This window comes from Anas acuta, chromosome 1, assembly GCF_963932015.1.
Source record: "Anas acuta chromosome 1, bAnaAcu1.1, whole genome shotgun sequence".
Classification (NCBI taxonomy): domain Eukaryota; kingdom Metazoa; phylum Chordata; class Aves; order Anseriformes; family Anatidae; genus Anas; species Anas acuta.
In genome coordinates this window covers 113,946,455-113,960,773 of record NC_088979.1, presented here as the reverse complement: position 1 = coordinate 113,960,773, position 14,319 = coordinate 113,946,455, and the positions used below count along the sequence as shown (strand labels likewise).

Below are 14,319 nucleotides of genomic sequence, written 5' to 3'. Positions count from 1 at the left end.
GCTTGCTTGCTTCTTCCTCTAGGGAGGTGGACTGCAGGTTGACTTTCAGCATTTTGTCCTACCAAAGAGTCATAGCACTTCACTTCCTAACCAGATATATAAATGGAGAAGTATTGAAGAGCGTACTGTAGAACGCAGATGGTGTTGTCATTTATGTATGTTACTTATTTTGCTAAACAATTATACATCATTAGGTGATAATAATGCTTTGGGGATAATAACCCTTTGCTGTCATACTTGTGTACTTTTACAGGCATCAGCTAACTACATTTTAGAGACACTTCAGAACCAGAGTTACCACCCCCATTTTGCAGATCGCAGAGTAGACCCGGGGATGTTCAGGTAAGACCAGGGGATGGCAAAGCTTCTGAACTTCCTGGCGTTTTTGACATCACTGTGAAATTTATAACACCAGTTACCTCTTTGTTACTAAAACCTCTGCCCTATGTGTGGACACAGTATTATTTTTCCATACTGACTGGAGGTGGGGGGGGGAGTGAATTGTGTTAACTGTCAAATTTCAGGCTTACTGGCTAAGAATTTGCAAACTTTTAGCAAATCTGCTACCATCCAGCTTCAGTATTCAGAACTGTTCTGGTACGTGCAAGAATTTACGCTGCATGGTAGAAACTTAACCTTGTAGGCGAGAGCCTCTGGACCTGCTGTTTTGTTCTTCCAACCCAGGGTTTCTTCTGAACTCATTGCTGTATGAGTACTGCCCTCCATTCTTCCCACTTCTTTGAAAGTGACCTTGCAAGGATGTATGAGCATGCTCTGTGGTCTGGGATGTGTGGAGGTGATAGAAATGTATTTAGCTGGTGCCTGGTACCAGCAGAAAACATCCTACTGCTCAGAGGACTTTATTAGGCCAGGCTTGATCTGCACTTAAATATTTCAGCATGTTCAGTCCAGCAGTTCCTCCTGAGCTTCCTGCTCTGAAGGTGGGCATAGCTGGTGTGGAAAGAAACAAGCACTGCAGCACTGTGGGGCTCTGTAGGAGACTTTGTTGCTCAAGTCCCAGGTTTGCATTCCTAGTTTTTAGCAGCAGTTCACTAACAAGCAAGCATAATGACTGTCTTTTAAAGCAGATTGGACTGAGAATCATTGTATCTCATGCTTTCTTTTCTTAGGCTAGTATTGTTCGGAGCTGTGGACTTTTGTGCCGACCTAGGGTTTTAAGTGTGTTCTGCTTTTTTACTTGGCACTCGGTCTTGAGCATACCGGAACTCGATTTCACAGAAAACTCTTTATACCTTGTTCACCTGATTTCAAATCCAGCTGTCTGCATTCTCTACCGTGAAATAAAATAATAGAAAATCAGTAAAAATTGGTGGATCCTAAGAAAGGTTTTCCCCATCCTTGCTTTAATGTTACAGTCAGCATTGTCAGGTGTTTTTTTTTTAGCTGCTCCCAAAAGTGAATCTTTTAGACTGAGTTTTTTCTTTGTTGGGTTTATCCTTAAGACAAGGGTCATGAAGGGTTTTCTTCTGAGGGAGATGAGAGAGAATTACTATTGTAAAAATATTTATCTTCAAGAAGAAATAAGGAAAAACACCTTTTAAAATAAATATGAGGAAACAGCCTATCGATCTTATGGAGATTATGCTGAAGACTGTTGGTGCTGATGGCTTTCCAAAGAAATGATTTTTATTTCACAAGTACAAAATGCTTTTTCATTGTTATTTTTTTTTTGTTTGTGGTATGCATGTGTGTGTAAGAATTCTTCATTTGTGGAGAAGACATCTGCATATACTTTGTTATTTTAGGGCCCGGTCCTGCAGTGCCTCTGTAGTAGCAGTCCCCTAAGCTACTGCAGTTGCTGGGTTGAAGCCTTAGCGGCAGCGAATTGTATCAGGACCCGATCCTGCACCAAGACATTTTGGCACAAATCCTTGGGCATGTGTACACTTCTGGGTAGGCTGTTGTAGCTTGACGTCAGTGAAGAAGTTGGTAAAGATGGATCTGATTGTGGATTCCAGTTGATGAAGCAGCAAGGTTCCTCTTGGAAATCTAATGAGACTTGTTATGTACAGGGGCTTATAAATTCTGTAACCTGAGTGATTTATTTTTTTTTAGTGATACTTCTTAAGAAATAGAGATGATTACATTCAGAACATTCTTCTGTTCTCCATAGAATATAAGGCTAAACAGTTGACAATAAAAGGAGATAAAGATATCGATAAAAATGATAGTGGTTAAGTGGCCCAATGGCAAGATTTTTGTTTTTTAAACTTTTTTTTTTTTAGTTACTACATAAATAAAGTAACTTATTTAACTGCTTGGAAAGTTTCCTCAACAAAAATTTGCAAAAGTATTGTGTTTTTGCAGAAAAATAAATATTTCAAGAAAAAGTAAAACAAATCTTAGCCTGGCAGATATGGAGAAGTGTTTCAGATAGGAACCAGGCTGAAGTCACACCCTGATGCTTCCTTGACCTGGCCCAGATGCTGCTGAGATCTCGCATGTTTATGCAGTTAATGCTGGCTGGTTGTCATGGCTGGTGTTCAGAATCCTGTGGACAACAGTTGAGAGCTGAAGAGTCAGAGACTTCTCAGTCTGCTGCTGCTTGCGCATGCTGCTGTTATCATTGCCAAGACAAGGACTTCTGGTCAGGGCATGAGAAGAGTCTATGCTGTCACCGTTTTCAAACCATCCTGTAGAATGAGGTAGTAGCTCAACTCCCTGGCGCTGCTTTGAGTGTCTAGGCACATAGGGATCTTCCTACTGCATTGCTAATCTTGCAGAACATAGGACTAGTAGAGAAATAAAATGAAGATGAGAGGATAAGGCAGTCATCATATTCACTTGCATCAAGGTGGAGCTTCTTGTAGAGTCCCGTTGTTTCTCTCTAGTGCTTTGTGGTGGTGTTGAGAGGCTAGCAGTGGGTGTTGGATCTGAGCCCCTCTGGCGCTAGAGAATGCCATTGCTTTTTCTCTGCAGCCAAGGGTAGAAGGTACCTTAGATACATGTCTGCAGCCACAGCGAGAGTGGTTCGAGTGGTACTCCAGAGCAGGGAAAGGGCTGAACCAAATAGCTCCTGACGAGGAGGTGTTGGTATTCCTAATGCTCAGAGTGAGGGGAGCAAATAGTGGTACCTGGGCTGTCCTGGCAAGGTGTTGGCTCTATCTCACCTCTGGGGTGCACAGGGTGTGTCCTGTAGTCCCCACATCTTTCACAGAGCTCCTCTCCATCTGGGTTTCCTGGGGCGGACAGTGGGATGCATAAGGACGGCTGTGAGGAACATCGCTGTGTCATCCAGGTGCAGTCAGAGCACAGGCACAAGTTGGTTTGAGAAGGATCCTCAGCCCAGGTGTTGTCAGAGATTGTTGCAGACACTTCCAAACTTGGACTTGTAAGTTAATTGTCAGGCTATTGGGACTTTAAAAGTATGTAGGAGGAGATAAAGGGGGAGGAATATCAAAGCTATCAGAGACAACCCTGCTGTCGAAGTTGCCAGGGAAGCTCGTGAGGGTGTAAAACTTTTTATCTGAGAGCACACAATTTGTGTCCCTCAGGTATGCTGTGCCAACTTGATTCGTTGCCTGACAATTTGTCATTGTTTCACTCTTTAAGAAAAATGCATTCTGCTTATGGATGAAAGGGGACATTCCTGCTGCATTTCCTTTGGCTATGGGGCTGTAATTATTGTTCTTCGGTTTATTTATGAGCTATTGAGGCCTTTGCTGAAGACAATTTGCTTATGACGTCAGGAAGTTGTTCCTGTTTTGAGCCTGACAGTTTTTCCCCTTACTAGAAGGAAGTCCCGAGGAGTTCAGTTTTCTACAGTTGGCATGAATACAGTGTGGTAAATCTCCACCAGGTTCAGAGAAGATATTTGGGAGGCACGTGGGTGGTGAAAGTGCTCCTCAACTGTTCTTGCATTTCTATGCATCTGTGATAACTCACTGAGCTCTGAGAACAAAAAGGAGCGGGTTCATTGGGGCTGGTGATCAGGTTCATGGATTCACATCATCCGTGCTTCTCTCTGCATTTTCATTTTTTGTGATCTGCAGTGGCAGATGTTTTGCTTAAATAGAGAACCTCACTTTTGCTCTGTCCTTTGCAGCTGCTGTTGTCTTTTGCACCTCCAGGAAGTAGGTGTGACTGCTCACTTGTCTTGAGCGGCTGTAGACAAGGTGTAAGATGTGAGGATGGAGATCCAGGGACCTTCACCTGCTTGTTCCTGCATTGAAAAAGTTCTGTTCCAGTTCTTGTTCTTCTTTGGAGAATTTTAGTAGTTCGTGAAGTCCTCCACGTATGGTAGGGCATGGAGGGGAATGACAAGGGGGAAAAAAAACATTAGCTAGAAATGAACTGTCAACTTGCAGTTAAGTGATCACGTAGAATCAGGTCTTTTGGGAGAACTGGACAGGTGTTATTGCCATGTTAACAGTTAGACAAATATGTAATTCCTTATAAGACTAAGATTATTATTGGGTTTCAGAATTGCACCTGACTACATGGATTTTCAGCCTAAATTCATATTTCTATGTGGAGTCTATTTCAAATATGTGAAATTTACTGCTGGTGACAAGTATTTGATCACAGTGTTATTTTAAACTTGGATGCATCAGCAAAGAGCCTATCCAAAACTTAGGATTCTTGACAGCTATTTAAATATTTAAAACACTCTCCATGTGATTACTAGATCCAGCAGTTCAACTATATAAACAATGCTAGGAATAATGAACCAGAAAATATTCAAAATAGCATACCCTCTCCATAAATATTTCTCTCTCATTTTAACATTCACCACGGTGAAACTTAGGGAAAGTAATTCCTAAATGTTCATTTGTTTTCATGGGCTTGCCGCTGAAATAGGCTTTCAGGGAAATCCATGGAGTCCCACAAGGTGGCAGGAGCTAACTGTTCTGCACCAGAGCTGTGGTCTGAAGGAAAGTCGAGGTAACGAATCAATTTCGCCAATTGCATGCATTTGGATCATAAGCAATTCAGACCAAACTTCAGAAACGCAGCTTGCACTTCTGAATAATTTAGGCAAATGGATAAGATTCTGTCCTCAAGAATGTTCCTTCAAAAAAAAAAAGAAGTTCGAGCATTCTTACTAAGTCAACAAGAAGGACCTTCGTTTTCACTCGGTGCTGCTTCTTTGCTTGTAATGTGTGCATCGTTGCTGCAGAGAGTGGGCTTGAAGCACTGCAGCAGCTAGCTGGCATACGAGGCTCGCAGTTGAACAAATTGGCAGTGAGCATCTCCAGCACGCAGGCTCACCTTGACATGATGGGGATGTTGATCACGAGGACAGACACAGCAGCTGGGGCTGCAGGACTGCGTGAGTGAAGGAATCCTTTGCTGCTTTAATGAGGCCATAGAGATGTTTCTCTTGGAAACTGAAGAATCAAACCAGCATTGGAAATATCCAAGTGTGGGGATTACTGGAAGTCTTGAAAATAGCTCATCCTAATTAGTGAGACTGTAGGCTAGTATATAGTACATCAGGCTGAAATGCAGGGGATTTATTTGCTGTCTTTTCACTGCCCCAATCCTCTGGAGTTCTTGTTTCACCTTTTCTTGCTTTTGTTTCCATTTACCTGCTGGTGGTCTGCTCTCTCTTGAAACACTTCTGTGATCAGGTTGTGAGAAGCACCACCAAAGGAAGGGCTTAGTCAAGTATGTCTTGTCAAAGATGTCATTTGGGAGCCCTGTGGTTCTGTACTTACACTAGCTTAACCTTGCACTTTCGGTTCTAGGTCTCCTGTTGTAGGATCTCTCTGGCCTGCCTTAGAAGATAACGTGTGGACTGCCATGCTTTTAGTAGGCAGAAGTAACAGTTAACAGAACAGTTAAGGTGAAGGAATTGGCCCTCATTCCCTGGATAAGACTAGTTTTGAGACCTGTGAATCTCTTGATTGATATTAGGAGATTTTATATTCTTTAAATCTGTGAATGTTCTATTTTTATTTTTATTTTTGAACGAGAGGACAATTTTTATGTATTGGCCAGGTACCTCTGGGAACCTGAACAACCCCATGTCTGTGGACAGGCAATGCAATTCAGTAGGGCTACAGCAAAAATGAGTACGGTTAGGAAAGGTACCTATTAGACAGACACTAGGAGTAGAAATAGTTCAACTCCTATATGAAATTCCAGTTTCTTCTTTCCCAGTCAATTTTGCGTTGCTATGTTGTAGGAAAAAAAAAAAGTCAAAGTCTATAGATACACGTGGAGTAGCCACCTGGGGTGAATTGAGTGACAGTTCTCCCATGCCTGTCTATGAAATGGTGGTGGTGCTGTTTTTTTTGGTTTGGTTTGGTTTTTAGCAATATTAGAAAAAAAAATGAAGAGCCTTTGGAGTGACTTACAGACTTTTTGCACTCAAATGTAGTAAAATTGGCCAGTAGAATACCTACCTGCTTTACTGACTGGGGGACACAGGAGGAGATGTAGAGGTGAATGTTCTCAGTGACTATTGTAAAGGAGTGGCATATACCATTATCTTGCCAAATAGTGTAGCTTCAGAAATATTTCTTTTTATGCTCCAATTTGCAGGAATGCATGAATATAGGAAATGATTCAGGTCGGTCCTAACAGGAAATAACTTTAGTGCATGCATTCAGGTATTTATTATTTTGAAGTGAAAATGTTGTGATTTCCGGTGGTTGCTCTTCTCACCTGCCCTGCAGTTTGAAAAGAATTTTAGGTCTTACTTTCCTAATAATTATTTTAGGATGTTTATGTAAATAATTACGTGAATATTCGGCATTTGATGAACATACTACTGAAATCTGTGATATGCACTTGAAAAGGTGTATCATTTAAACAGTTGCATGCCAGTAGGATTGGACTGATTTTTCTATTAGAACTCAGGTGGAATGACTATCAGCTGTGAATTATTAAGCAGTTATTGAAAGAAACTTTGCTATATTTGTCACTAGTGCTTTCTGAAATTTTCAGTCATGCAAGTGAGATGCTTTGCTCCTGTTACAAATCAGTGAGAAGCAACAGAGTGCTTATGCTGACTTGCAATACTCAGGGGAAAAGAAACACCACATACCTGTATGTACACGTGACGGAAGAAGCTAGTTTTAAACTTGAATTGATCAAGGTGTTTGGTGTTTAATAAGGTTTTAAAATGTTATTCTTCTATACCCCAACCCTGTGGACCTTGATGGGCTTGCAGGGCGTATGGTATTGGTGCATGTTCAGAGTTTTATGGCACGGTGAAGTTTGAGCCCTGCTGGTCTTTGTTCATAGAAAGTCAGTGGTTGGGGCAATACTGGCATGAGACAGAGCAACTTCAACTTCATCAGAGTGAATACAAAAAGAGGCTGCAGAGTGTATAGCAGCACGTCTTAGTGGCCAGAATGGTAGCTTCCCAGAGAACAATAGACACTGGGTGGTGTTTCTCAGCTGTGATGTTAAAAAATAAATAAATTTTAAAAAAATCACAAGAGAATTTCTTCTTGGTGATGTACTTAACTGTTAGAATAAACTGGGTGGCCTGATAAAGATTACAGGATGGTTTGGCAATTGATTGCTCTTGCTGTGTAACTCCAGTTAATCACGGTGTTATTAGCAGAAATGAGAGGTGGGGAGGACTACACAGGACGTGTGCCTTGCCAGGGTAAATATGTTCTTCCAGGAAACCCGGGGTCTTCCTTCCATATCTGCCAAGCTCTGTCTTTAAAGTCTCAGCTATTCTGTTGATTTTAGTTAATTCGGGGACAATTGAAGTCATCCCATCCACTAGATCCCCTACCGAGGTGCTGAGTGCTTTCTCTTCTCCATGAACTCCTTGGGAATGCAGGGCATCGCTGGCCTGTGTTAAATGCCCAACACAACTACAGAGTCCAGAAAGACAAACAGGCAGATATACTGCCTGTTTATTGGCAAGGCCAAGAGTTGTCTTTGTCCCTCCCAAGTGTGTTTTGCAGTTGAATTTGAAGAAGCTTGAGATCTAGGCAGTTGGCTGTGCCGGACCCAGGGTCTTTCCAAAAAGTCAAAGGACTGTTTACTACCAGCTTTTTAGAAGCACCTCCTTTAAATGGAGCATTTTCAAGTCCAACCTGGCATAACGTCAGACCCTAAGGGTACATCTACGTTGCAGACTGCTGTGCTGTGTAGTTTACCTGAGCGTGCCTTAAATAAGGTAGAACAAGCATCAGAAGTGGTTTGGCAGTGATAGCACGGAGCTCTGTGCCCGCTAATTTAACTTGCAGTGAGTAAGGGTAAATTAGCTCACGCAGAGTGCTGGGATGCTGCAGCGGCTGCTCCTTGTGCTGGCTTAGTTTATTTAAATCTGGTTTCGGTGTCTAGGAGCATGGGGCTGCTGAAACCACCCGCAGTTGTCGGTGCCAGTCCCTGGTGCTCGGTGCCGTATGTAAGGAGGGCACGTTGTGGACGCCCCTTTGGGATGCAAGATCTGGTTGGGCTGCATGAACAGCTCTTCCTACCCTAGCAAGTTGCAAATCCTGTTTATGGATTTCTTTTATAACACTGGGTGTTGAAAACAGTGCTTTCTCTTGGGAAATAATTATTCAATTAACTTGGTATTTATTTTGATACTAAGATTTGTTGCGGTTATTGAAAGAACAAACTCATTGGGGATGAACTCGGTTGATCAGAGGGCCTGTTCCTGGATTTTATAGGAGTGGGGGTGGCAAGGGAGGACCAGTGTGTTTCCTTTGGTGCTCAAGCTAGAGTTTTTACTTCGTTCTTCCACCTTCCCTTAAAGAAGCCATAACTGGAAACGAAAATCCTTAAGAAAGCATGTGAAATACAGGAGTCAGCGCTGCAGCCGAGCTACCTGCATTTATCTCAACTATCAGCAGCAGAGTGCCAATCGGTGGAGTGTCTAGGAGGTGGTGTTGCCACCTGCTTAAACAGATCAAGCTGGTCTTCTAGTGACCTGAAGGAAGTCAGGTACGTCCACGTGACAAGAAGCTGTAAATGTGGTGACTGAACTAGTAAGTGCTCCAGTTGTTGAGCCAGGCCTTGTGTTCCTGCAGCAACGTGAGCCTTCAAGGCTGTGTATAGCTTTCTTCTCTTGCCAGTCTTATGCAGAGAATGTAAGATTAAAACAAATAAATAAATCACTACGGCAATTACTGTGCTGAGTATTTAAGTAAGTGTCCGTAGTTGGGAAATTGTGTGTGTCCGTGTGGTTTGTACACCACAGTGGTCTACAAGTGACACCGTTGAGTTTGCAATCTGCACCCACACACAAGTCAAGAAATCACGTTATAATCGTGGGATCATTTTGACAACAAACTGAGCACTAGGGAAGGCATTAAACTCCTCCAAGCTGCTTGTTAAAGCAGTCTTTTCAATTTCTCACTTAAACTCAGCACTGCAGCCAGCAGCTGCCCGCACCCCTGGCCTTCTCCTTTTCTGTACTGGCAGGTCCATGGAGCGTCCAGGGATTGAGGCAGGGGCTTAACCACAGCAGCTGGAGGCTTTTCCATCTCCCGTGGGCTATCGTACCTCTCTGGGACAGGTTAAATGCATGGATAGCAGAAGTGGCAGTGTGTACTCTCTGGCTGCTGTGTTTCACGGTGTGAGGTCTTCATGGAAACAGCCGTTCTTGTTAACCTGCCTTCCACTTCAGGCGTGCAGGACGGGTGCAGGAACAGGAGAACCCGTCACTGGTTAGCTAGTGTTTTACCCTAACAACTGGAGCCTGCGTTGCTTTCCTGCATAGATCAAGGACGTCGTTGGGATCTGTAAAGCATTACATCCTTTGGTAACGGGAGGTCTGGCTTAAACCAATGATTTTTTCTTCCTGCAAATCAAAACCAAAATAACCTTTGGCCTTTCCCTAATTCACAATACATGGATGCTATTACTCTGCTAAATTTATCCAGGCAGGTAGCTAACGTGCAGAGTGGTATCTGCGTTCCTTGTGTTCGGGCTGGAGTGGCAGGAGGAGCCCCACCCCTCATCTGTGGTGTCCCACAGATGTGTTTTAGGCTTGAATGCAGGAGGCCTGTACGGTTTTCCTTGATGAAGAGGTTTGCTGCATTTGGGCATGCACCAATTAGTACTTTTCATAGGACTTTTTCACTTTTTATGGCTGAACCTGGAAATGTTGCTGTGGATGTTTTTTGCATGTTTTGTGGGGGCTTTTTTGCTTGTTTGAAATGTCAGTTTACAGTGTTGGTAATCTGTTTTGTGTTTTTGTAGTAAAGTTAATGTTGCATAATAGAAACTTTTTTTTTTTTTTTTAACTTTAGATTCCCACACAAACACTGGGGAGAAAAACCACAGACCAAAAAAGAAAATGCATGCGTTTTTGATTGAATGAGAAAAATGACTCATTGAGTTTTAGATAGTGTGCTGGCAAAACACAGAGAAGCTCGTAGCTGGAGAGGAACGGGTGATAGCCACTGGTTCACAACTCAGGATTCAGAGGCAGGTCTTTGGATGGGAGTGGACATTATGGTGAGAGATATTAAAGCCAGCGCGTGCTCTGGTGCATGAAACCGTAAGCAACATTTATTACTGAAGATGAAACAATGGGTTGTTTTTAAAGCCAGCTTGCTATTAGCCAAGGCTAATTAATGGCTTAGCAGGAGCACCTGGAGTTCAGTTAGTTCGTGAGCACGGGGAGGAAGTCGTGGTTGGTGAAACAAAGGAGCAGCTGAAGGCTGGGTGATGCTCATCTCGTCGATCCACCGTGGTGGCTGGTCCTTGGCCATGGTCACGACTGTCACTACAGGAGTTTAGCCATGGTGGGGCTGCCAGTCAGTCAGGTTTTATTCAGATTGGTGAGGATCTGTTGTCACAGATGACAGCCCAAAATGAAGCTAGGTTTCAAGATTTCGGCGGATGGGATACCAGTGGGACCAAGCTCCAGAAAATCTGATTTTGCAGCACTCTGGCTCTGGAAGGGACGTCTCACATTGCACTTGATCGCTGTCTTAATTATTAACATTCAGCTACGTGCCAAACTCAGGCTTTCTGATGTGCAAGCTAATACTGTAACATGAAAAAACAACCGCAGTGTGTGTGTGTCCTGTATACAGAGCTCAGGCTGTGACAGTGGTTTTCCAGCACTTCATTAAAGTAACTTAAATTTGAAAGATTTACTTTTAAATGTTTCAAGATTGGAATTCAGTGAAGCGCTCAGTGGATGAGGTGTGAAGCTGGAGGAAGTTTTTCTGAAGATGACAAGATTTGGCCCAACCACTGAAGGATTCTGTGAAAACTCTAAAGGAAATCATTCAAGTAAATAGTTGTGTGTAGTGGCTGTTTCTAATTGGGCTTGATGTTTTATTACAGTTAGTTTTCCATTTAGGAGGGAAGATAGGAACCATAAAACTTAATGCAAATTAGCGGAGCAAAATGGCTTTCTTTCTAACTGCTCTTTGAACCCTTGTATGTCTTTTAAGAATATGCTTACAGAATTGCAGCAGTACATCTAGGAAGAAAAGTGGATTTTTCTAAAATTATTTTTTAAGTAAAATAGAAGTATGTCTTCTTAATTGTTTCTAATCAGAGAACTCACAAATAGAGGTTTATGCCAATGCAGTTTTCTTTTCGAAAAGTCTGTTTTGCATTTTAATCTCGGGGAGAACATGTTTGGTGTTTTTTTTGTTTGTGCTGCAGGTAATATGTGCTCTTACAGAGTGAGAAGTGAACTTGTGCATCTCTAAACTTCTTTTTGGAATAATAATAAAGCTAAAAAGGGGGCAACTGTGATAGGATTGTATTGTGTCGTGCATCAGGGTACCTTCTGTAAAGCAGAGGGGAGCAGGGAATTAACTTTTTGAGAGAACGATGCGGGGGAAGGAGGAGAAGGGCGAGCATGCTGCTGGCAGTTGGATTTTTGGCTTTGAAATTTTCTGCATTATGTGTAAACGATGCTTGCACCTCGAATTGTTCTGACACTGTGTGTGTAGCACGTAACGGGGAAGTGGCATCTAGGTGATGCAGACCTGCGGTTGCATGTATGCTGTTAGCATGCTGCAGAGCCTAGGATGCTGTTGTGTGTACGTGTGCATAGATGAAAATATTCGATAAAACTTGCAAGCAAACTGGAGATTCTGCTATTTCTGAACGCACGAGTTGTCGATGGTGTTTTTTGGAATGTTTTATTAATGCGGATGAGTTCACTTACCTGTTCCATCCTGTAGGGACTGTGTGGTATTGCAGAATGATGCAAGGGGTGGATTGGGAGTTTGTATCCATTTTGAGTTGAGTAGTGACTTTGTTTCAAATTAGAGATAAATACTATATTTGTTTGTGGGATTGGAATAAAATATGAAGCTTAGTGGAGATCATAATGTATTGATATTGCTGCAAACTCTGTGTGCATGTGAGCACCATTCTCGTATGAATTTTATAGGAGCCAAGATTAACTGGTGTTGCAAACTTGATCGATGGGGGAATTGTTTGCATGTCATAATGGACAGTCACTTCCAGGTTACGTTTTTGAGTCTTTCAGAGATATTCAAAATGATTGTTTGCTCCCCTTTGCTGTTATATTTATTTGCTGGTTAGCAGGAGAAAACTTTGAACCATGCAAGATTCATCAGTGTTATTTTTTCCTTTTGTATCTTCTTTTATCAGGTCTTCCTCATCTTGGTGTCTAAGTAATCCTAATGTTTGTAAAGCAGCAGAGTAACAGGCCAGGAGAAGTCAGCCTTTCAGCTCAGAATACAAGAGTAGTGCTGGCCTGAGCAAATGTGGGACCAAGATACCTCCTGTTTTGCTTTGTTTGTGCTGTGTTTTTTGTCATTGGTTTTGTTTTTCACAGAGACAGTTTGGTGTCTAATCTCTCTATTTGTCTCTAATGTGTGGGGTGAGGGATCAGAAATTACCAAATACAAACAGATTTTGACAGCTGTGGTTTTATCAAAAAAAAAAAAATCAAGTTAATAGTGAAACTGTACAGAACTAGTTAATTGGAAGTGCATGAATTTCTAATAGTGTGTGAGTTTTTAATGCACAGGCGTGCATACACTTGCAGGTGCTTGCTATTTCCTACTTGCCTTCCTTCTGAGGTAGGTTTTTACCCTGTTTAGTAGCGACAGGATGCTCTTATGTTATGTTAGATGATCCTTTTTGATGCCTGTTTTCAAAAATTTATCTTCTCCCTGAAAGAAGAAAGTCGATGCAACTTAAGGTAATAAGTTTTCAACTTCTTTTGTTACTTTGAAAACATTGGTGGGGAAAAAAGGTATCCAGTAAGTGTATGGATACCTGAAATAAACTAATTTAAGCCTACCAACAACTGACTAAACTTCATAGTCACTTCTGCAGCCCCCCCAGGAAATAGCAACCACAGTGTAGAAACTGCTGATCTAATGCGGTATCTACATTGAAGCCAGAGACCTCTGGACAGGGTAATGATGCTCGCCAGCACAGATAGTGACAGGAGCCTAACGGGTTGGTAGCATTAAGCACAAACTGCTTCACTTGGAGAAGACTTGTACAGTCGGGCTCCTGAAATGGTGAACTTTGATTCAAAATGTATTTGTTGTTTTGATGACCTCAGCCAAGGCAGCTTGGGAGGGGCAAAGATGCAGAGAATAATTATTTGGAAGTACAAGCAGATGTTACTGTAGCTTCTCAAGGAAGCTTCTTATGTAAAATGACAGAGTTAAAGAGATGGAGCTTTTTGTACTGAAAACAACGTAATGCTTCAGGCAGTGTTTCCCCAGCTTTGTTTTGTATGACCTGTCATCTTAGGGATCACGTCCATTCAGTAGTAAGAGGCTGATGAGTAAGAGACTGATAGAGGGAGGTCTTCTAGAACACTAGCAATAAATGGTTTGCAAAGTAAATAGCAAAAGTTACTTACAGATGTGTATGAGAGCGTTTTAGTTTGTTACAGTGTCAGGATAAAATCAGAGTGTATTTTTAACCTCAATAATGTCTTAAGTGATTTGTTAGCTCATAAATTGTCTAATGATTTTTAGTTACTAAGGATACATTTTTTTTGAAGTGCTTCTGGTGTTCTGGGTAGCTGGAATAAATTGTCTTTGACTGTTGTGTCAAGAGTGCCAGAGACTGGTCTTGTGTATCTCTTGAAGTACTCTGTCTGGTGTACATGTATACTTGAAGTGAGGAAAGGAGGCTAGCACAGTAGCAACAGCAAACCTGGCCAGCATTTGTGGCAACTGACCAGTGTGCTTTCCAAAGTTTATCTGAGTTATAATAGTAGGGAAGAAACATTGCTCTGTGCTGTAGACTCTCCCTTGTGCAAAGCAGAGGTAGAAAACAGCTTCTCTGAAATATACAGGAGAAGCCTGGGACGGGATGTAGGCTTGGGAGCTCTTCTGTTTCTGGTGGACTCCCAGAGCTGTGATGAATGGTGCTGCACAGGTGGTGGTTTCTGATTTGAAAAGAAGCACA

The 14,319-nt window shown here is 42.2% G+C and overlaps 1 protein-coding gene across 32 annotated transcripts in view; it reads left to right on the top strand.

The window, feature by feature from the left end:
• The window catches only part of BBX (BBX high mobility group box domain containing), a 147,872-nt gene that overhangs the window by 15,769 nt on the left and 117,784 nt on the right, over positions 1 to 14,319 (top strand). For 12 of the 32 annotated variants that reach the window (XM_068694013.1, XM_068694040.1, XM_068694015.1 and 9 more), the window contains exon 3: positions 254 to 342. The exons of the other annotated variants lie outside the window; for them this stretch is intronic. The gene's annotated coding sequence lies outside the window, so the exon portion shown is untranslated. The remainder of the gene's footprint in view (positions 1 to 253; positions 343 to 14,319) is intronic. 32 annotated transcript variants of the gene reach the window in all.